This window comes from Sabethes cyaneus, chromosome 1 (assembly GCF_943734655.1).
Source record: "Sabethes cyaneus chromosome 1, idSabCyanKW18_F2, whole genome shotgun sequence".
In the NCBI taxonomy this organism is placed as follows: domain Eukaryota; kingdom Metazoa; phylum Arthropoda; class Insecta; order Diptera; family Culicidae; genus Sabethes; species Sabethes cyaneus.
This window is the reverse complement of record NC_071353.1, coordinates 10566670-10590635: the sequence shown is the minus strand read 5'-3', so window position 1 is coordinate 10590635 and position 23966 is coordinate 10566670. Positions and strand designations below refer to the sequence as shown.

Here is a 23966-nt window from a genome sequence, read left to right as displayed (position 1 = left end):
CTGCCGCTACCGCTGCTGCTGCTGCTCATCGATCGAACCCAGAACAACGAACAACCAAAACAAGCGAACAAGCGAAGGGCGCAGCGATTCGCACACGCACCTTCAATTTTCTATATAGTGTAGAGAAAGTCATAGAGAACCAATCCAGGGAACTGCTTCCCGTTTCCTGCCAATTCCCAGAGAAGTTTTAAGATTAATCAAAGAGTTTAATACCATGTAGTAGCCTGTCGGTAGTTGTTTTGATTTTGTTCGTTCCGGTATTCAGTCGTCCTTCCGTCAGTCCGTTGGAGATTAGGTAGAAAGTAATATCTGCCCCAAGCCGACTCCATTCCGTACGACTAATACTTATGCTTGGCTTCTGTTAGCTTTTCATAAAATTTTACTATCATAATCGACAGACATAGAGAATATCATCGCTGAAATAAAAACTAAAATAAATCGTGTGTGACGGTACGGTTTTCAACTTTTTGTTTCCACAAAAAACATCCGAAATCCTTATACCTAATTGGGTCATCCTCTAGCTAGCAGTCAGCGTTCTCATTCTCGTTTGCCGATGCTTGCTTCAGATGCGGTCGCGAAAAAGCAACAGTCACCTACTGAATAGTGGATGATCTTTCCATAGAAAGAATCATTAATTTAATTTATTAACCTCCAACCTCGCTGAGTGACCCCGCACCCAAAAGCGCTATCGCATTCTACCAGCAGCGCGCTGCTGTCATAATTTTGAATTGCTTTCCATTAGTCAGCAGTTGTCCGCAGTCGTCTTCGACTTCCGCGTGTTCTGGTGAAACGGATCTCTGCGGTGATGATGGTGAAAAGCCAAATTTTCATTAGCATTTCTCTAAGCTGTTGAATGCTGTCCGGCTGAATAGGCGCATTTAAAGTTTTTTCTACTTTTTGTTCTGCCCCGGTAAGGCGGAAAGGAACGGAGAAGCTACTTTGTTGATAACTTTATCTGAGTGCGGCTAAGTAGCTTATGCTTGATTTCTGAGCGGTTTGATTTATGAAACTGTCACATCCAATTCGCCAATTTGGTATACCGACCGGATAAGGAGAATTGCAAAGATTTCAACTTGTTGCTCGAGCAGAATCCTATTGGACGTATTGCGTTAAACATGCGAAATCGTTTTTCTAACTGACTACAGGTTTTATTTATGTGTTGTAATAGCTTTTGACAAATTTTACGCGGTGGAATTCTCGACTCTTCAATTGTTTTTCGTGTCGCAGATACCCAAATAGCTCTATTCCATGAACAGATAGTAATATTAGATCTCTAATCTTGAAACCAGTCGTTTAATTAGATAGTATTCCCACAGCTAAAAGCAAAGCAAAGTCTAGGTGCTACATTCCGTTATCGAAACTTGACCTTCTGTTTTTATACGACAGACTTCGCAGCCAGCTGACAGAGTGCAGGACAATTGCAAGGTCAGTTGCTACGATCCCATTGACTCTAACAGCCTCTCCCAGTCGAGATTTGAACATACGATGACTGGCTTATTAGGCCAGCGTCATACCTCGGAGCCAACTGGGAGGATTTCCACAGCTAGTTGAGTGAATTCTAAATATTGCTACTGGACGAATTTTCAAAGACTTTGAATACCGTTTCCCACTTTTTAGTGCCAAATCAACGAACTTGCTTACTTACTTACTTAATTATTTAGGTGGATTGCCGTCCTAAGACAAAGCCTGTTGAACAAAGTTTCTCCATATAACTCGGTTGAGGGCTACCGCTCTCCAATTCCTCGGACACCGAGTACTCTCCGCAAGATCTCGCTCCACCTGGTCTAACCATCTTGCTCGCTGCGCTCCTGGTCGTCTGGTTCCTATCGGATTTGAGGCGAACACCATCTTTGCAGGGTAGTTGTCCGGCATTCTTGCAACATGTCCTGCCCAATCTGTCCAGCTTTAACCACCTTCTGGATACTGGGTTCGCTATAGGGCTGTGCGAGTTCATGGTTCATCCTCCGCCTCCATACTCCGTTCTCCTGTACGCCGCCGAAGATCGTTCTTAGCACTCGTCGTTCGAAAACTCCGAGCACTCCCAGGTCCTTCTTGAGCATTGTCCATGTTTCAAGCCCGTAGAGAACAACCGGTCTAACAAGCGTCTTGTACAGGGTGCACTTTGTACGGGGACTTAGTCTGCTCGACCGCAATTGCTTGTGAAGCCCACAGTAAGCACGACTTCCGCAGATAATACGCCTCCGAATCTCACGGCCTGGTATCATTGTCCGCCGTTACCAGTGAGCCAAGGTAGACAAATTCGTCGACTACCTCAAACTCATCGCCGTCGATCAATATACTACTGCCAAAGCGGCGTCGCTCTGCATCAGTTCCGCTGGCCAGAATGTACTTTGTTTTAGACGTATTTACCTTCAACCCAATCTTTTTTGCTTCGCGCTTTAGTCTGGTGTACTGTTCAGCCACCGCCTCAGATGTTCTGTTAATAATATCCATGTCATCGGTAAAGCAGACGAATTGACTAGATTTGTTGAATATCGTGCCCCGCGTTTTGATATCCGCCCATAACACCTTGTAGCGCTATATTGAACAGCAGGCATGAAAGACCATCACCTTGACGAAGCCCTCTGTGTGATTCAAATGAACTTGACAATCGACCCGAAATCCGAACACAGCACTGTGTACCATCCATCGTAGATTTAATCAGTTTGATGAGCTCCTAGGGAAGCTGTTCTCGTCCATGATTTTTCATAACTCTTTCCGGTCGATGGTATCATATGCGGCTTTGAAGTCAACGAACAAATGATGCGTGGGAACTCTGTATTCACGGCCCTTTTGGAGCATTTGTCGCAGTGTAAATATTTGATCCGTTGTAGACCGACCTTCGACGAAGCCGGCTTGATAAGTTCCCGCAAATCTGTTCGCAATTGGTGATAGCCGGCGGAAAATGATTTCGGACAGCACTTTATAGGCGGCATTGAGAACGATTATCGCTCGATAGTTCTCACAGTCCAATACAGACAACCTTTCCCAGGTGGCTTGTTATTCTTTAGCTGCATGATGGCCTTCTTAACTTCGCCTATCGTTGGGGCTGGCACCTCTTCCCCGTTTGTTGCACCGTCGTAATCGGTTTCTCCGCTTGGGCGCCATTCAGGTGTTCGTCGAAGTGCTGCTTCCACCTATCGGTCACCTCACGATCGTCCGTCAGAATACTGCCAGTCTTATCCCGACACATTTCGGCTCGCGGCACAAAGCTTTTGCGGGATCCGTTCAGTTTCTGGTAGAACTTTCGCGTTTCCTGAGAACGATGTAGCTGCTCCAACTCTGCATATTCCTGCTCTTCCAGGTAGCGCTTTTTCTCCCGAAAGATTTGGTTTCGCTGCATCTTCTTCTGTCTGTGTCTTTCCACGTTCTGACGTGTGGCACTGCGAATCTTGGTCGCCCGCGCAGCGTTCTCCTCATCCATCACCCTCCTACATGAATCGTCAAACCAATAGTTCCGCTGATTCCGGGCCACATGCCCGATGGAGCTTTCCGCTACACGATGGTTGTTTTGATAGTATTCCAACAGTCCTCGAGAAGGGTTCCGTCCAGCTCGTCCTCTTCCGGCAGCACAGGTTCGAGTTAATGCGAATAGTGTGCGCCGACATCTGGCTGCTTCAGCCGCGCGAGAGTTAACCGAGGCTGGCGTCGGTAACGACTGAACAACGGAGAGTCTTGGACCCATCCTAACCGTCACTCGAGAGTGGTCCGAGTCAGCGTTAGCGCTTCGATTGGATCTGACGGCGATAATGTCTGAGAAGTGCCGACTGTCGATCAAAACGTGGTCGATCTGTGATTCGGTCTGATTTGGTGACCTCCAGATGAACTTGTGATGGATTCTGTGCTGGAAAAAGGTACTACGTACGGCCATGTTCTTGGAAGCGGCAAAGTCGATAAGTCTTAGGCCCATTTCATTGGTCCGCTGGTGTGCGCTGAACCTTCCAATCACCGGTTTGTATTCCTCCTTCTGGCCGACCTGAGCATTGAAATCCCCGATGACGATCTTGATATCATGTTTCATGGTCGTATTCACTCTCCAACTGCGTGTAGAATTCATCCTTGTCGTCATCGGTACTTCTGAGGTGAGGGCTGTGCACGTTGATGATGCTTATATTGAAGAATCGGTCCTTGATTCTCAACCTGCACATTCGAGGATTGATTGGCTACCACCCCCCCAGACGAAAATTTGTTCTACACTTTAAGGTGAAATTAGTCATCATCGATTCTGCGAATATCAAAAGCAGTTTTTTTGTTTAAAACAAAAATTTTGTTCATGAAAATATATTCGCTGTGTTCAGATTGGCAAGAAGAATGCAGTGAATACATTTCTTTAAACAGAACCCCGCATTTGGGTCTAAAAACTGCTTCCGAAATTGGGCTTTCCGACGAAAAGTTAATGACTGCTAGTTTCCCGTTAAAGCTTGAAATCTCAATTGCTTCGAGCACAGGAAAATTCACGGGACTAGTTGTACGATCCTCGTTGTCGTCGTCAGTAGCATAGACCTCGTGCTGTTCAACGAGTCGACTGCATGCAACTCAATCTTGGGTTACTCGTCGCCTATTTCCCAGGGGTTTCAGAAGGAGCAAATCGCAAGACCAAGTTGAGCCATCTCGCACGTAGAGCCCCTCTGTTCTGGATGCCCGTGGGGTTGTTAACCCAAGTAGCACTTGTAACTAATCATAAAAATAAAAAAATACAAAAAGGTTGCACAGCAGTTACATTTAGGATACTTGTAACGAGTTAGGTTACATAAAATTAAAAATAGTTACTTTTTAGTTTTCTAGTGACAAAAATCTCAAAAAGTTACCAGGTAGTTACCAAATGACCAAATTGAAACCTTTTTTTCGAACTGTCAACAACTTGGTCGTCGCAAAACAGTCACATTTCAGTTACGAGTTACCAATTAGTTATCAAGTGACACAAATGAAACCTTTTTCCAAACTGTCATCAACTTGCTGGTCGCAAAACAGTTAATTTTCCGTTACGAGTAGTTACGAAGTCAAAAATAGTCGGCTAGTAACACTTTCGCAACAATTTGTTCACTGTTCCTTGTAAACACAACGGATTAAGCAAAAACTAGATCTCAAGAATTTTACTTATGGTAAAGATAAACAATTGGTACACGGGTTGTAAAATGCTCTTGTAAATGCGTTTATTTACTTAATTGATGGTACTTGGAATCTTCTCCGCACAGACATTGATAATAAATAAACAAATTTTGATTATTCTAAAACGTCAAAACGATCAAGTTACATCGAAACGAAATCGGCAATGAAAATAGGTTACAGTGTAACTTAGAAATGACGACATAAGAAATAAGTGACCACAACAGATTTAATATTGGTTACCGTAACCGATAGCGTAACCAGGTCGAAGGCTAAGATTACGTGCAACTAGATTGTAACTGAATTGTAACCTTCTATGATTAACACTGCTTGTAAACTGTTTTATTCAAAGTGAAACTATTCTTTGATATTAAATTAACACTTTCTTTTCACAAGAATCACTAAAAACACCTTTTCCCGATATCTATGAACAATGTCTGCTTAAAATCATTTCATGCAATATGCCGAAAACGATACAAAACTTCATGGACGATGGTGTAGTAGTTAAAACCAAAGGCAAAATGGCTATAAATTTTACTTAGTGATAGCGAAAACAATTTGTTTTTAATGATTTCTAGGTAAATGCTCCACTAATTCATTATTGCTAAGAATAAATTTAAAAATCAGAAAATAAAATTAAAATTTTTATATTTGTACATATTTGTTTTACAAAAAATCAATTTTTCAAAGAAGTAAGTTACGAAAAGCTAGATTAAATAAGAGCGCGTGATTTTTTCAAAGCTAGAATCATGCATTTCACCATAAATTTGAAACTGCATTAAAATTTGTGTTGAAATAACAAGCGAAATTTATACACTCTTCTATATTCAACAGTTAAATTTACTGCTTGATGTTGACAGCCATAGATTGAAATAATAAACCTGCTGCATTGTTTTCGCTATGCAATAAAAGTTTCAAGATAACTAATTTGCCATCAATTGAAAGTCAATTTACAGTTTATGTGTAACTTCAATAGTAACCATTTTGTAACTATACATGTTACATATTGGTTATTGAGTAACTGTTAATGTAACCATATTTAGTTACATAAGTTGCGCTATTTCGGTTACACAACTGTTATATTTTAGGTTACTGTAACCGAAGTTTTACATTTAAATTTGTCGCATATCAGCCGCTGCGACTCAATTGTGACAACGTGTGCTACTTGGGAAATAGAACCTTTTACCTTATGACTGCCCGGTCCACCGTAGTTTACAGTATGCTTCACCAGATGGCCGATGGTAATCTCCCCAAGTTGTCACTGCTGCTCATGATTCATATCTAGTTTTACGTCCACTATTATGGGACGTAAGAACAATCGGTCGTAAGAAGGGTGGACGGTAATTTAAATTTTGGACGTAAAACGAGACGACATTAATTAAAATTCCGTACCTAAAAATATTTTCGCAAAAGGAAATCATGTAAAATAAATAGACGTAAAAAGAGATTCTAGTGTGCCTCCGCCACTCTCCGCTTCAGGCTTTTGCTCCGTCAAACATCGTCCGCAAGTGCGGGCATGTCCTCCGTGAGTATCGTCAAATCCATAAGAACTACCGGGCTATGTACTTTGTCAGCATCGTACGGTGGTTATCGTTTGCTAGCGGATGAAAGCGTTTTGCGAAGGGCAAAGCAGACTAGATTTTCTGCTTAAGTGCGCCGCATGATCTGCCTATTTGTGTTAACCGCGGCCACCAGTGATCCCAACGATTACCGTCCACGAAAAGTGCACGTTCGTCTCTTTGGGCCTCTACCAATCACGTATTTGGTCTACGACGCATTTACTTTTAGCCCAATCCTACTAGCAAGCGGATTTGCAGTCTAGCGCAGATGGCCTCCGCCGTTGCGAAGTTTTGGCCTAGTTTCAAAGTCATCTGCGTAGCCAAGAAGTTTGCTACCTTCACTGAAAATTGAGTCTCGTTTCGATTTTGCTCGCCGGATCATCTTCTGAAGGGCGATGCTGAAAAGCATGCAGGTTAAGCTGTCAACTTGTCTCGAGTTTTGCCGCGGCTGAAAGGGACTCGATCCTGTTGACTCTAATCTATACCTATAAAGAAGGATTTCTGTCTGTCTGTCTGTCTGTCTGTCCGTATGTTCCTTATAGAATCGAAATCTACTGAACCAATCGGCATGAAAATATGCATGGAGAGGTTTTTTGGGGCCAGGAAAGGTTTTAGTGATGGTTAGAAACCCCTCCCCCCACTTCTTGGGGGGGCTCCTATACAAATGAAACACAAATTTCTGCATAACTCGACAACTAATCAAGCAAATAGAACAAAATTTGGCATGTGGGTGTTTTCGGTGACAAGAATTTATTCTATGGCAAATTGAGACCCCTCCTCTCTTTATAAGGGGAATTATAACTCCTCTCCTCTTTAAAAGGGGGGGCTTCCATACAAATTTCCTCATAACTCGAGAACTAATCAAGTAAATGGAACCAAATTTGGCATGTGAAGGTTTTCGAGGGCAAGAATATTTTCTATAGTAAATTAGGACGCCTCCCCACTTTAAGAGGGGGGGCTCCTGTACCAAAGAAACACAATTTTCCTCATAACTCGAGAACTAATCAAGCAAATGGAACCAAATGGAACACGTGGGTGTTTTTGGAGACAAAAATTTTTTCTTTGATGAACTGGGACCCCTCCTCACTTTAGGAGGGGGGCTCCTATACAAATGAAATACAAATTTCCTCATAACTCGAGAGCTAATCAAGCAAATGAAACCAAATTTGGCATGTGAAAGTTTTCGAAGGCAAGAATATTTTCTATAGTGAATTAGGACCCCTCCCAACTTTAAGAGGGGGGCTCTTATACAAACAAAATACAAATTTCCTCATAACTCGAGAGCTAATCAAGCAAATGGAACCAAATTTGGCACGTGGATGTTTTTGGAGACAATTTTTTTTCTATGATGAATTGGGACCCCTACCCACTTTAGGAGGGTGGGCTTCCATACACATGAAATGCAAATTTCCTCATAACTCGAGAACTAATCAAGCAAATAGAACCAAATTTGGCATGTGGAGGTTTCTGGAGGCAAAAATATTTTATATGGTGAATTAGGACCCCTCCCCACTTTAAGAGGAGGGGCTCCTATACAAACGAAATACAAATTTCCTCATAATTCGAGAACTAATCAAGCAAATGGAACCATATTTGGCATGTGGGTGTTTTTGGAGGCAAACATTTTTTCTATGATGAATTAGGACCCCTTACCTTTTTAGGAGGGGGGGCTCCCATACAAACGAAATACAAATTTCCTCATAACTCTAGAACTAATCAAGCAAATAGAACCAAGTTTAGCATGTTGGTGTTTTTGTAGGCAAGAATATTTTCCATGGTGAATTGAGACCCATGTGGTAGGAGGATATGGACTCTCATACAAATAAAACAGAAATTTTTGAGAAACTCAAAAACTAATCGAACTCGAGAAATTTGAGACTCTTCCATAAAACATTAGTCAATAACAAGACCACAAAAACTATCTATAGTAACACTAGATCATTCAGGACGAGACGGCCGCGAGTGTTGTCGGAAGCGCCACCCACTGGGGGAGGCAACTTTCCGCAGAAATCTCTACTGTCTAGATTTATTTGTTTTCCTAGGTCTACCTGGGTTTCCTGGAACGAGCGACAGCGAGTAAGGAGAGGATCGCGAAATGGTACTTTCCACAAAAAAGTTTTCCGTGAAATGGTACATTCCGCTTAAGGTTTTTCGCAAAACGATATTCGGCGATATGTTGTACAATCATGGCGAATATTACTATCCGCTTTCTGGCTATGCAATGAGGGGACAGGGGAGTTGTTTTATACTTTACTGTGAGGAAAAATTGCAAATTTGTATATTAACCTACCCGTTCCTGGTAACTAATAAGCATTAACATAAGCAGCAAATCAGCGTATCTCTCGTTTTATACTGCACGTTGTTGTATATTAGCTTTTTGACTGCATAGGTGTTGTAAATTGGCATCCAAAATTGTATTCAAATTCTTCGTGTCGGTAATTAACTGTAAATTAGCATTGTCAGCACTATAAGAAGATTATCAGTAAAGTAGCTGTATATTTTGCCAAACTAGCATTTAAGTAGCATTTAAGGCGACTTAAATCCTTCTTGGCCTACATTTGAATAGCATTGGTGACGCTTATTGGTTACCTGGGATGATGCTTTCATAGTTACGTAGCTGCCAAAATGAATCATCTAAAGTTGAACTCCTCAGAAACTCGCAAAACTCGAGATTGTGATAAAGGTCATCCGCGATTCAGGATTTATGTACAACACGGTTTAATTTGTGGCAATACGAAGTTTGTCGGGACAGCTAGTCCAAAATAAATGAGAAGTTGGTTAATATCCGTGATGATTGCAAGCTGCATGTGCAGCAACCGATGTGTTCTTATTTCGCATTTTTCCATCACACATTCAAGCGGAACATGTGGTGTGGTGGTTTCGTGCGTAAGACTAGCAATCGCTAAGTTTTTGGATCGAATCTCATTATTATTTTTTTTCATTGCCACGACAGCTTACGCGGCAGGATTTGCAGCTCCCATTAACGATGGCATGACGAAGCTGCTTCTACCTTCTAGTTTCAAGCGCTTGAACCTCACGCTTCGTAGGCAACTTCGCCGGGTGTACGGAATAGATGTTTCATTATCCATTTCGTCGTCACTTATGCTTCCGTACTGTTTTAAATTGTTTAAAACCATTTTGAAGACTCGCCAGCATAAGATAATTGACAACGCATGCACGTTAGCCAAATTTTCCCTGGATTGTCAACTCTTCTTGGGTTAATAAATTTAAAAATGGCTACTGCGTTAAAAACGTGCCCTGGAAGTCCACAGGTATCGCTGTTTCAATTCCACAGCATGACTCCGGCATGTATGACGGGTAATATGCACATTAAAACCGCGTAAAAGCTCTTTGACAAACAAAACTAATAAAATTGCATTTTTCTCAATTTCATGTTCGTGGCATATTAGCCAATTCTTCATTTATGGGCAGTAATAGTCTCTCCCAGCCAAGATTTGAATATACAACGTATCACGATGTCAACTGGTCGGTGTTAAGTCAGACCGAACCAAATGGCAAAATTCTGATTTCGAGAAAAACGCATTCAAAGTTTGCTACTCTGTATGGTTTATAGCTATTAATTAACGATTATAATCGTTCGAAATCATATCAGCTATATTTATGTAATCTGATTAGAGTAAAATGTAGCTTAAAAAATTCTTGATCGGTTGCTCTGATTAACTGTTTTTTTAATTTGTAAATTTTTAATTTTTTTTTGTAAAACCCCCCCTAAGAAAAATTTCTGGCTACGCCCCTGTATCTAAGAATAGGTTGCGGGTTACAGCATTTCATATTAAACCGCTCGCTCCGAGACAGTCGCTGTTTGAGCTTAGCCTTAGTCTTAGCTTCGCTGCTCCAGTATGTACCTGAAGCATTTCCAGGAATGGCCACGGATCGTCATCGTTTGATTTAGATGTTCGAAGATGCGCTTGGAACGGGCTTAAGAGAGCTCCGAGATTCCGAGATTCGAACATACGACGACTGGCTTATTAGGCCAGCATCATGCCTCGAGGCCAACTGGGAGGCCTCATTCATTCATTGAGTTTATTTACTAAAGTTTAACTTAATTAACATAAACATATCGATAACAAATTTTGCCTAATTTCTCACTTTTCTCTTGTTGTTATTATAATCGATTATAGATTACACTTTAATTTTATTTTTATTTTATAGTGTTAGTTGCAAGTTATCTTAATTTGGCTATAAATTTACTAACTACGGTGTTCGTGTTGTCTATGAGTGACCACGACTAAATGTTGAGCACGAAAAAATAATGCCTCAAAAATCTTGTTAGAGTAAAATTGTACCTTTTAGATTTTATTTTTGTTGTAAAACGTTTAATGGTATGGTATGCTACATAGCTTTTCCTCGAGCACGGCCCATTATGCTTTGCAGCGGCAGTTTTCCCACCGAATTGGCAGCCAAATTCTATTTCCGCTTGAACACCTTCACGTCGCTTCAGGTTACCGTTACACCCTTTTTCTTCTTCTTCAGTTTTCCCTTCACAATCGACCGGTAGTTCCCAATCGTCTTTAGCTGAATACCACTCCTTATGAATCACAGAGACGCCATTCATTGTCGTTGCTAACGGGCGAGACTTGAAGATACTTTACGGACACCCGCGACAACTGGCGGTATATTCGCCGATCCGCCGAGCCGGTACTAGTGTTGGCTAGCAAGACCAGCAGCGAGTGGTTTTTTTGGCTAAAAATTGAAGCAGGCATACTCTTTTCTTTATCATGATAAGCGTTTATTTCCACACTTCGACCGAGGGAAATTTGTTCGGTGACCGTGTTTCTATCATGTTACTGATCTAACTGGCTAAGAGTGTTTATATATTTGATATATATAGTTCTCGGAGAGTTTCCCTGAACATTTCATTGCCTCCAGGTTTTGCTTTACATTACGGTCCCGTACAACTTGTACCTTGAAACTTTTTAAACCATTTCTCTTCTGCGTTTGCTGGATTAGGATCACGAAATTCTTATCATTTTTAACACATCTCCCAATGTCAACTTTAGATTTCTGTTAAAAAGGTTTACCACTTTCGATTGAGTTTTAGGAAGCCACTTTCGAAAGTGTGTATGCTATAGTACTCCGGCAAAAAAAAAAAAAATAAAACCAAAAGTATCAACAAAAATAGAGCAAAATACAGAATGCTCTTCGTTACCACTTTGCAGTAAAACCACTGACGAACAGACATGATACAAGCATTCCTTTTTTGACCATACAAGAACTGGCAAGTAAGCGATCACTTGCTTACAAGCGAGCGATCGCTTATGTCAAACAGAAAAGAACATCAGTTTATGCAAAATTCAGTTTGTATTTGCATTAATATAGTTGTGTAAGTAAATGAAAAACATCACTAAAATGGATATTTTCACTCCCAACTTATCTACCGGTATTATCTTTCTCTAGATTGATACTTTTTAATTACAATTAACAAAAATGCATGAAGTAATTACCTAACCTAACGAACGCTGCCAGCAATATTTCGGCATCGAAAAGTTGCACAATCCGATTTTCTATTCACTCACTCGAGCTTCATTTCAACCGAGTGAACATTGAATTGTTCGGCTCGAAAGCGTTCGAATTCATAAATTTCAATTTTAAATCGTAGGTACTGCTCTAGCGTGTTTTTGACGCGTTCGGGCCACAGCGTGCGGCCTGCATTTCAAGCGGTATAGCTTACATCTTTGTTGGCTCCGTGCCCATCATCGAGGAAAACCTTTCGGTTCGGAGTGTCCTTTCGGATTTGAGCGCTCTTCGGTCGCTCACTGTCCAGTGCGTTCGTTCCGACCCGAACTCCGAAATGCGACCTACGGAGAGTGAGTGGCCCATCGGCGCAAACAACTGTGAACGTGCCCGCTAGAGCCGTTAGAGCTGAACATCTGTTGCGATGTTCTTACGGAATGAGCGGGTTTCTGTGGGGGACAAGGGTTCGTGGAAGCTTTAGCTCTTAGGATGCAACGGTACACACATACTCACCCGCTGTGCCGTGCCGACACGACTGCAGCTGGTCGGATTCTGTTCCGTTCTAGCGGGTTGTAGCATTCTGGCGTTCAGAACTGGGCACCCTCATCGTCATCATCTTTTATTATCATCATAATCATCAGCACCAGCATCCAGCTCCAGCAGTAGTAGCAGTAGCATCGTAGCATCGGCAGCAGTGTCATCACCAATTGGTGTCCTATAAAAGCTTTTCTCGTGCCTGACAGAGGCTGCATTCTGGTCGTGTCTGGCGCGTTGGACAGTGCATTTTCGGCTACAATTGTTGCGATCGGCAGATTCTGTGCAAACATAAATATTTGTGTCCCGGTCTGGACATCGTCTTCCAGCGGAAGGGAAAAAAAATTTCTACTCCAACAAACAAGAAGTGAAAGGCGCGCGTTTCTGCTGCAGTGCTAGCGATTGTTCCATTTTCCGGCCCGTTCCAGGCGTACTCGGAGGCCCAACGCAGCAGGCTGGAACACCGGACCTGGCCGATTCAGGGGCAACCGCGGCAGGCAGGGTGTGGATAGGTTAAAATTCGATTTCGACAGCACACGCTGGTCGTCGTATGGGAGGAGACAGTAAACTTTCGCACTAGTCGCACCCGGATCCCGTACGAAAGCCATTCAATCGCGGCTCGTTGAAGCGGAAGGATTGTTCTGAGTGTTAGGTCTAAGGACAAAAGTTTTGGTAGTGAATTAAGGGCTCGCCAGGGAGTTGAAAATCTGACCGGAATCGACTGCTAATTTTGGAAATCATTTGAAATTTGACATAAAGATTATCTGATTTGCGATTTGTTAGTGCAACCCCTCCCGATTAAGGGGCAAAAAATATAGTAAATAAATCAACTGATTGTGCTTCTTTATCTGCAAGCTGCGAACGCTGTGAATGAAAAGAATTCGCTAGAACGTGAGTGGAATAATAAAAGTGAGTGAATCCGAAAGCGAACCGATATACACTGATCTGGCCTGGAGATTACATTAGCCGGAACCTACTGTGTCTTCCTGTCCCAGGCAACGAAAAGGATTGTGCGGAACACAATACTTTCGCCCTTTGCGCCCACGATAAGTCGTCCGCTTGGAGGAAAATAATTTGCGGTGAGTGGATTTGGTGTCTTCTTTTTTTTTATTGTAGTTTGTTTGCTTGATTTTTCGTCGATCTGCCGAAAACCGGTTCGTTCGCGAGCTGCAGTCTCTCTGGAAATCGGGGACATCGTCGTCGTCGGTTGTCACAATTGATTTTCCCCATTTTTTGTTGCTAATGCCGGTTGCCGTGCTCTATGGGGAATTAGTTGCGAATGAAGACGCCCACCCACCTGACGGGGCCGGGGTGCCCTACGGATTGAATTTTTAATTTGGAATTCTGATTGTGATAATCCCTGGAGAGAACCACAGATGAGAATTCTGTTTTTTTTAAAGAATGCGGTTTCATAATTAGTATTGGGAAAAAGTTTGGTTTGTTTAATTTATTTCAATCAGGTTCCTCCGAGGTTTCTTTCCGATCGGAAAAGTTTTAAGTCAGAAGGATGACAAAAATAAAATGAATAAAACTCAATTCAAGATCGTCACCGGCGTGCCCAAACTTTGAACGATGCTCGAGCAACAAACTTTTTCAATGTGCAGCAAATCAGCCGCAAAAATATCCGACCTTGAGGTCGTGGTTTGCTTTTGGTTTTACGGAATTTAAGCCTTATACCCCTGTTTTGGTTCGAACAATAGCAACTGAAATTGATCACTTTTATTGTTAATTTTGTTTGAACTTTCCAATTTTTTTTTGTAAAGGCAATGTAAATTTTAGACAAATTATTTTCATCAATTTTAATTCATAATCATTCATTCATCCTTAATTATATTCTATATTTTGAACACTCGATTTCTTCTCATACTCTTTTTTGATTAATTTTTTTTACATATTTTATCGTTTGAACATTGCTGTATGCGTAAGAAGTAATTTTATTACAAATACCAAATTTTGCCTTGATTTCATGTTTGCGTGGAAAGATTTTTATCTTTATTTCTATGATTTACGTAGGATTACAACTTGCTGGAAGGTAGCTGTTGTAATGGGTCATTGTAGAAAATCTATCTCGAAAAGCGGTCAGATTTTAAACGCTAATAACTTACCACCAACACTAACGCTAACAACTTTTTGCACCAGCCAATCGGAAAATCTTCTATACGTTGACCAAGACCAGCTGGAACCTGGGAATGCCCGCTTCGTGATTGGTTGAAAAAGGGTCATCCAAGGTTCAATGTGTTATAGAAAAAAAAGCGACAGAATCTCCCCGTCCTAACCGGCCAATGATTTTTTTTTGCACGACGATTAAACCTAGACCAATTTGATGTCTTTGCTTGGGAAGTACGCCAGAAAAAGTGATAAACCCTCCTTGTCCCAACAGGTCGAAGATTTTTTTCCATACTACTATACGATTACTGATATCTGTGCTGGGGAAGTGCGCTACAGCTGGAGGGTTTAGTTGCAACATAATTCTATATTAGTGTGCTAATGAAAATGGATTTTAACGATACAACTCACAAAATGCAACGAAAAAACATCCTGTGCAAAATTTCAGCTCAATCGGACTCAATTTAGTGCTGCCGCAAAACCGTCACAGTTTGACTGGTATGAATTAGGACCGAAACTGACACGCTTTTTTGACTTGCATGCAAGCTCACCAAAGGAGAGCGTACGACAAATCGACGTTCTTTTTTATGTGAAAAGCACATGGAAAATCTTGAAAATAAATTTTTTTTCGTCAAAAATCGACTTTCTGGGATTTAGTTGTTTTTTTTTTTTCGAAATACAAGGTAGAACATATGGACTATAGGGAACTTTATCTTTTGATATTGGAACATGTGATAGAACCGGAAAAAAACAATTATAGCAATGACGATTGCCAACTTATAAATTCTGACAAAATATATTGTGTAAATGAATGAAATAATATTTTTGATTAAACCGCAGATTAATACCATTTAGGAAGTAGCGAAGAATTAAAAACAACAGTAATAAATTCCAAAACACATTTTATTGACAATGAATTACTCTAAACTTTCAAATTCGTATTACGTGCATTTAAAATATATTTGTAATGTTCTTTAATATTATATACGATCATGTAATAAATTGTATGTACGGGAATTACAAGTTTTAAATGGGCTGGTAAATATAGGTATTTTGAGAGTTGAATATAGAATGCAAGGATTTGGAATATGATTTTAAAGTGCGGAAGCTAATTGCAAAATTTTATATGCGATGCACATACGATTTATTTAGTCAGTTTTCTCAGTGTATTGAGGTCAAATTTCAGTGTCCCATTTGAAGTCCAATTTCAAGTCTACTTTGGTTCCAGTTTTATGGCCGATTTCAGGTCCAATTTCAAGTGAAAATTCAAGTCCAGTTCAAAGTGCCATTTTGAGGCCAATTTAAATCCAATTTCAAAGTCCCATTTTAAGGTCAATCTCAAGTCTAATTTAGTTCCAATTCCATCCCCGCTTTCAGGCCCAATTTCAGATGCAATTTAATGTCCGATTTTAAGGCCGAATTCTAGTTTAATTTGGTTCAAATTTTAAGTCCGATTTCAAATTTAATTTTAAGGCCAAATTCAAGCCCAAGCGGAGTTTGTAGTCCATATGAGGTCCAATTTCAACGTTCCATTTTAAGTCCGATTTCAAGACTAATTTAGTTTTAATTTCACCTCTGATTTCAGGTCCAATTTCAAGTGCAGTTTAATCTCTGATTTTCAGGCCAAATTTAAGTCTATCTCTAAGCGCAATTTGATGTCCAATTGAAGTCTGATTTCAAGTGCAATTTCAGATCCAATTTCAATGACAATTTAACGTCTGATTCAAAGTATTAATTTAAGTCTAGTTTCAAGTGCAATTTGAAGTCCTATTGAGGTTCAATTTCAATCTCCCATTTTAGGGGCCAATTTCAAGTCTAATTAGGTTTCAATTTTGTCCGCTCAGTTAGCTCCGGAGTATGATGCTGACCTAACAAGTCAATCGTCGTATGTTCGAATCTCGACTGGGCGGTGCCGCTAGAGTTAATAGGATCTTTGCACTAGCCCCACAGAACAGAAGTGGAAGTCGGAACGATTCGGCGATCAAAACTGGTAACAGAGTTTTTTTTGTATTTATTTTTCTTTGGGAAGGTTTTCGCATAGAAGCGAATAATAGCAATATAAGCAGAACGCTCGCTGCCAATCGCACAGCAGCTTTCACATGCTTCCGCGTTCATTCGTATGCGTTCGTGTGTTTTCGTGGACAAAAGTGACTCGCTACCGCCAGGTTCGCTAGTATCTGTAGAAAGTAGCATGTACGTGTTTGGATTTCTACTTCAAGTCCAGCTCCAAATTTCATTTAAAATCCAATTGAGGTCCACTTTCGATGTCCTATTTTAAAGCCAATTTAAAGTCTAATGTAAGGCCATTACAAATATTTTATAAAGTTTTTGTCCTTCCGGTGTTCGGCCACTGAAGGGGGGGGGGGGCGACAACAAAGTGAATTTTTCAATCGAGCAAAAAAAAACATGGATTTTAAGAATTTTTATTTAAGGTTTAAACGTTAAAACCGAATCTATTCTTGCTTATAACATATACGTTATTATTTTCTATGCAAAAATATACGAAAAAAGACAAAAACGAAGGAAAATTTTTTTGGGCGATTTTCGGAAATTCCATTGTTCGAATTTCCATTTCTGTTTCGTGCTAGAAGCGTTAATTTAACTCGGAGACTCATTTTTCGAGGTTTTCAGACTGTAGAGCCCACAGACAATTGATTTTATAAAAAGAAATTTGACTCATATCCTACAAATTATTTTTTTGCCCCCCGATTTTTCAAGCCAATTTACAAGGGGGGGTGACAAAAACTTTAAATATGATTTGCAATGGCCTAATTTCAATTTTACCTCCGAATTCAGGTCCAATTTCAAGCGCAATTTATTGTCCTATTTTAGGTCCAATTTCAAGTCTAATTTAGTTCCAATTTTGCACCCGATTGCAAGTTCAATTTCACCTCCGATTTCAAATGCAATTATATATCCGATTTGAGCGCCAAATTCAAGTCTAGTTTGAAATGATATTTGAAGATCAATTGAGGTCCAATTTCAATGTCCCATTTTTGGGCCAATTGAGGTACAATTTTCTTCATACAGGAGCTTGTGACCAATCGTTATGTTTGTACAAATCCCCTGTCAAGATAGGCCCATAGCTATGAACAGTTGTTTGCTGAGGTAGGTGGTAGTTTGCATTCATACATATATACATACAAGTGAGGTCCAACTTCAATGTCCCATTTTAAGGCCAATTTCAAGTCTAATTTACTTCCAATTTTCCCTCCGATGTCAGGTCCAATTTTTTCAAACGCAATTCTTCGTCTGATTTCAGGTCCAAGTTCTAGTCCAATTTAAAATCCGATTTTAAATCTAATTTAGTTCCAACTTTACCGCCGAGTCCAGCTCCAATTTTAAGTGATTTAATGTCCGATTTTAAGGGCAAATTCAAGTCAATCTCAAAGCGCAATTTGAAGCGCAATTGAGGTCAAATATCAATGTTCCATTTTAAGTTTAATTTCAAGTCTAATTTGGTTTTAATTTGACGTCCGATTTCAGGTCTAATTGCAAGTGCAAATTCAAGTCTACCCATGTAACTAATAAGCTTATTTCACCGAAAAATATCAATGAAACATATTATCGTAACTAATAAGCATTAGTATAAGCAGTAAATCAATCGTTTATTGGCATTCCTGGCGTTTTATACTGCAGGTTGCTGTTTATCAGCCTTTTGACTGCATAACTGTTGTAAATTGGCATCCATAATTCTATTTAAATTCTTCTTGTTGGTAACTAGCTGCAAATAAACATTGTCAGCACTATAAGAGGGCTAGCAGTAAAGTAGCCGCATATTTTGCCAAAATAGCATTTAAGTAGCATTCAAGGCAACTTAAATGCTTATTGACTTGCATTTAAATTGCATTGGAAATGCTTATTGGTTACATGGGTAGCTCCAAATGCTATATGAAATCCAGTTGAGGTCCAAATTTAATGTCCCATTTTGAAGCCAACTTCAAGTCTAATTTACTTCCAATTTTCCCTCCGATGTCAGGTCCAATTTCAAACGCAATTTAATGTCGCATTTTAAGTTCGATTTCAAGGGCAATTTGAAATTCAGTTAAGGTCCAATTTCAGTATCTCATTTAAGAACGAATTTTTAGTTTAATTTAATTTCGATTTTAACCACTGATTTCAAGGACGAATTTAACGTCCCATTTAAGTCCAATTTAAAGGGCAATTTGAATTCCAACTGAGGTCCAATTTTAATATTCCATTTTAGAGCGAATTTCCAGTCTAATTTAATTTCAATTTCACCACAGATTTCAAACACAATTTCAAATCCTATTGAGGCCTTTTGAATCCAATTTGCAGTCTAATTTCAAACCAAATTTAAAGTTCAATTTCAAAATCCAATTTAAGTCCGATTTCATATCCAATATCACGTCCCATTTTAAGTCCGTTCCGATTTTAATTTTATTCCAATTTCACCTCCGATTTCAAGTCCAGTTTGGTCTGTTCAATTTAGTGTTTAATTTTCTAGTCTAATTTAGTTCTATTTTCACCATACCATTCCGATACCATTCCAAGTTTAAGTGTAACTCAAGCAATTTTAAGTCCTAAGTGAAGTCTAATTTTAAGTGCAATTCGAAGTCCTATCGAGATCCAATTTCAATATCACGTTTTAAGGACAATTGGTTGACTAATTAAATTTTAATTTTACCACCGACTTCAAGTCCAATTTCAAGTCCCAACAAACGACCTTAAACCGTCTTTACAGACAGACAGATTTCGCAGTCGGCTATTAAATTACAGGACAATAACGGGGCTAGTGCAAGGATCCTACTGCCTCTAACGTCCAGCCGAGATTTGAACCATACGACCAATTTCAAGTTCCATTTGCTGGTCTGGTTTAATTCCAATTTAATCTCCGATTTGAAGTCCAATATCACGACTAATTTAAAGTCGAATTTCAACAGGCTGAATTTCAATTTAATGGCCAATTTTAAAACTAATTTCAAGCCAAATTCAATTCTAATTTCAAGTCTGCTTTCAAGCCCAGTTGTGAGTTCAACATCTAGACTTATTTAATTGCAATTTATTTTCGACCGGAAGTTCGGTTACAAGTCTAATTATCGTCCAATTCAGTTCCAATTAAGCCAAATTTGAAATAAAATGTCACTTCCAAGATCCGAAGTCCGCATGGAAATTGCTAATCTTAATTCAAATCCTATTCGAATTTCACGGGTGGGTCCAGACTGCCACTTTGGGGAAAACAAATTAATTGCGCGAAAAAGATTCATCATCCTACCATTACTTGATAATTTTCGAACCAAAAGATGCTTTTGAGCGGTCGGTGCCCCTCCTACGGTTTAGGTCTAGGCACACCAGTGATTGTCGTGCTTGTAACACAACTCTGGTGATTTGGTTTTTGTTTTTTTTTACAGTAAACAACGAGAAATTGGGAAATATAGTTTGAAATGTGAGCAACCTAAACAATAATATGAAGCAATCTCTCTAATATTGGGAAGGGAGGGGAATGAAGAAAAGGCACAGAAAAAAGAAGAGACACAGAAGAAAGAAGAGGTACAGAAGAAGGAAGAAGTTCAGAAGAAGGAAGAAGCACAGAAGAAGGAAGAAGCACAGAAGAAGGAAGAAGCACAGAAGAAGGAAGAAGCACAGAAGAAGGAAGAAGCACAGAAGAAGGAAGAAGCACAGAAGGAAGAAATACAGAAGAAGGAAGAAGTACATAATAAGGAAGAAGTACATAAGAAGGAAGAAGTACAGAAGAAGGAAGAAGTACATAAGAAGGAAGAAGTACATAAGAAGGAAGAAGTACATAAGAAGGAAGAAGTACATAAGAAGGAAGAAGTACATAAGAAGGAAGAGGTACATAAGAAGGAAGAAGTACATAAGAAGGAAGAAGTACATAAGAAGGAAGAAGTACATAAGAAGGAAGAAGTACATAAGAAGGAAGAAGTACATAAGAAGGAAGAAGTACATAAGAAGGAAGAAGTACATAAGAAGGAAGAAGTACATAAGAAGGAAGAAGTACATAAGAAGGAAGAAGTACATAAGAAGGAAGAAGTACATAAGAAGGAAGAAGTACATAAGAAGGAAGAAGTACATAAGAAGGAAGAAGTACATAAGAAGGAAGAAGTACATAAGAAGGAAGAAGTACATAAGAAGGAAGAGAGAAGAGAGAAGAGAGAAGAGAGAAGAGAGAAGAGAGAAGAGAGAAGAGAGAAGAGAGAAGAGAGAAGAGAGAAGAGAGAAAGAGAGAAGAGAGAAGAGAGAAGAGAGAAGAGAGAAGAGAGGAAGAAGAGAGAAGAGAGAAGAGAGAAGAGAGAAGAGAGAAGAGAGAAGAGAGAAGAGAGAAGAGAGAAGAGAGAAGAGAGAAGAGAGAAGAGAGAAGAGAGAAGAGAGAAGAGAGAAGAGAGAAGAGAGAAGAGAGAAGAGAGAAGAGAGAAGAGAGAAGAGAGAAGAGAGAAGAGATTATTAACTGACTAATAATTGTTTAATCAATTAATTACCTCCCACAACAGATGCGTATTTCGTAAAATTTAATCGTGAATAAAGTTTTCTTTGATTTAATTTTCGAAGACGCTCATAGTAAACTTGACTATTTTTCAAAACAAATGATTAAATTAAAGTTAATTTAATTTTTCCATGCCTGTACTTTTTTTTGATGAATTTGGGTATCCTACATGCAGTAGATTGTTTTGAACAAATGTCTATGCTTTCGATCAGCTTCGTTCATGATAAAATAAAAAGCGCATGGATGCAAGTTTGTAACAAAACGTGAAGAATATTTAGTTTTGGTCACTTAAGAAAAAATGTCATTGAAATGTTATGATTTGCTGCTGATGGTGAGAGTACAATAATTTAATTATCAATAGCAAACATATATAGATGTTTGAGCAGTGATCACAGGAACGCATGTGATATATTTCAGACTATCGATTGTGCACAATGTCTCACTTCCAGGATAATAACAACCTCAATCATTTCAGATTTATTAGTTATTCATTATCGTTTGTTCTGTTACCTAATTGAGTGATCTAGGCTTTAATAATCTTACCAACGTTAGTACCCTTTGTGAGCAGCCAACCTTCATTAGCAAATCTTTTGTTCTCTCAACAATACCCACATTTGTTTTGACTTGCTTTATACTGCACTATTAAATTGGAAACATCAAAAGTGCCCCGACTATAGAAACGTCAATCAGCAGGCATCACTTTGGCGCTCTGCCGAGTTGAGTACCTACGTTCTGCATCAACTTTGAAACCATTTGCTTACAAAAGCTTTGGCCGAGCTTTGGTTCATTTTGTTGCATTCCACTTACTTTTGCCCTGGATGTTTTGCATAGTTAGGCACCAAGTAAAGGATTGAGTTTTTGCCTTGCAAATACTGTGAATGGAAAACCTTTTATCTTACGTACTAGCTGGAAGCGCATGATTGCGTCTTTTCAATGTGCTTCACTTTTTAAGCAAGCATTTTGGGAAATGATCAAAAGTTTGCATTTCGGAAAATGGCTACCTACGAGTGAACCGTACGGAGTTGGTGTATAATTAATTCGTATGGTTTTTGCTTTAACTTAGATTGATGCCAGCGTACAGTATGAGCCTCTGCCCAAAGAATGGTTGGGTTAGCTGCGCCAAATTCATGTGAATTTCAAGTTCAGACCATTCAGTCGGTTGTAACCTTTTCGAACCAGCTTTGAATGAAAGTATTTTTTTTAATCAACAAAACCAAACAAAGGGAGTAAAATAATATTATTATTTTTTGTACATTCCAGCCTGTTAGGCTGTTAGGCGTAACGGATTGTAATGACCGAAACAAATTCAGCCCAACATTCAGTGTTGTTCATAGGCAGTACGCGGAAAAAAAACGGAACCATCCTGAATCGCTAATGATAATTGATGTATTTTAAATTCGTTTTATTTTATGACTTCGCCGCCGTTAAAATCGGAAATCAAATCGTAACACGGAGCAAACCACAACGGAATCGTTCCGAAACAAGGCCGAACGGTCGCTAAATAAATTAAGCAATAAATATTCATCCTTTTCGTAATCGGTTCATTTAATCTTGAATCGTTACCCAGTGAGCAAAATTAGATACGAATGAAATGATTTTGAGTCAATTATGTGGAGGATTTGCATCGAACTAATTAATTTTTTTTTTGATTTGCTCAACTTAAAAGTTGAGAAATGTCCTAGTAGAAGGTAAACAACCAAACTGCAGGAACTTTTGTGGGACCGATTCGAGTTTCGAGCAGTAAGTTTGAGTGATTTTTTAGCTCTGATTTTCCGAACAGCTGGCTCGCGTTTGTCGGGCGCTAGCGACAGCACCTGAATGAAGTACAGCTCAAACAAATCGAATTTCCTTTTGGAGTTAGCAAATAGAATTCAGCAAACTCGATTTCTTGTGACTATGAAGATGTACTGGAAAAAGGAAGTAAGGTAAAAGACGAATTCTGTACGCTGGGTTCGGCGATTGGACACGTTGCTTTTGATTGTGCCCAAGCAACTAACCTACGGGATATCTTCTAACACTCGAGCAAGATAATCTTACTGTCTGTAGCCGGGATTGAGAAGCATAAGGAGAAACGCGTGCGCGCGCTAGCGCGGCTAGCCGGAAGCGTAGGAAGGTTTGACGGTGTTTGCACTTCGCTCCGTTATTCTGATTCATGTGGCGGCAAGGATCTAGTCTCTGTGCCTATACAGAGCACAGAATATAATAATCCATTCAATGTCGTCAATTTTAACACCGCCGATCAACACATCAAGCTAAGCTTGACAACGGTTTTCACTCTTGTGTGGTACATATTTTCTGTTTGATTTGAAAAATCCTTTTAATAAGAACTTGTCTGGGACAATTGGATTGAAAATAGGGTGAACATCACATCACATACGGGACTAAAACTTGTGTGGCAGTAAACAAACAACCAGAAACTGTTTGCACAGTCTACCGAAGTCAAATAGTGCTGTTTGCGAATGATTCGAGAAGAGGCTTGCTTGCTTGGTTCGTGAATAGAGGGAATCGGTACCATTGAGCATGATTCGAGTGCCGTGTGGACTTATCCGGTTATATTTACATTGCCACATTGTGAATTCATCGGAATTGCACATTGTTATAAACCACGGAGACACGTGGGGAAGTGTGATAATGCGGAAATTGAAATGGAATTTCGTTTAACGTGTAAATAGACTGGGAGGCGCAGGATAACATTTTTTCCGAAAGATGTCACGCTGTTTTTC

General features: G+C 39.6%; 1 protein-coding gene across 1 annotated transcript in view; it reads left to right on the top strand.

Moving 5' to 3' along the window:
• Positions 1-13612: 13612 nt before the first annotated feature.
• The window catches only part of LOC128732995 (calexcitin-1-like), a 106879-nt gene continuing 96525 nt past the window's right edge, over positions 13613-23966 (top strand). Inside the window, exon 1 of the mRNA XM_053826514.1 lies at positions 13613-13753. The gene's annotated coding sequence lies outside the window, so the exon portion shown is untranslated. The remainder of the gene's footprint in view (positions 13754-23966) is intronic.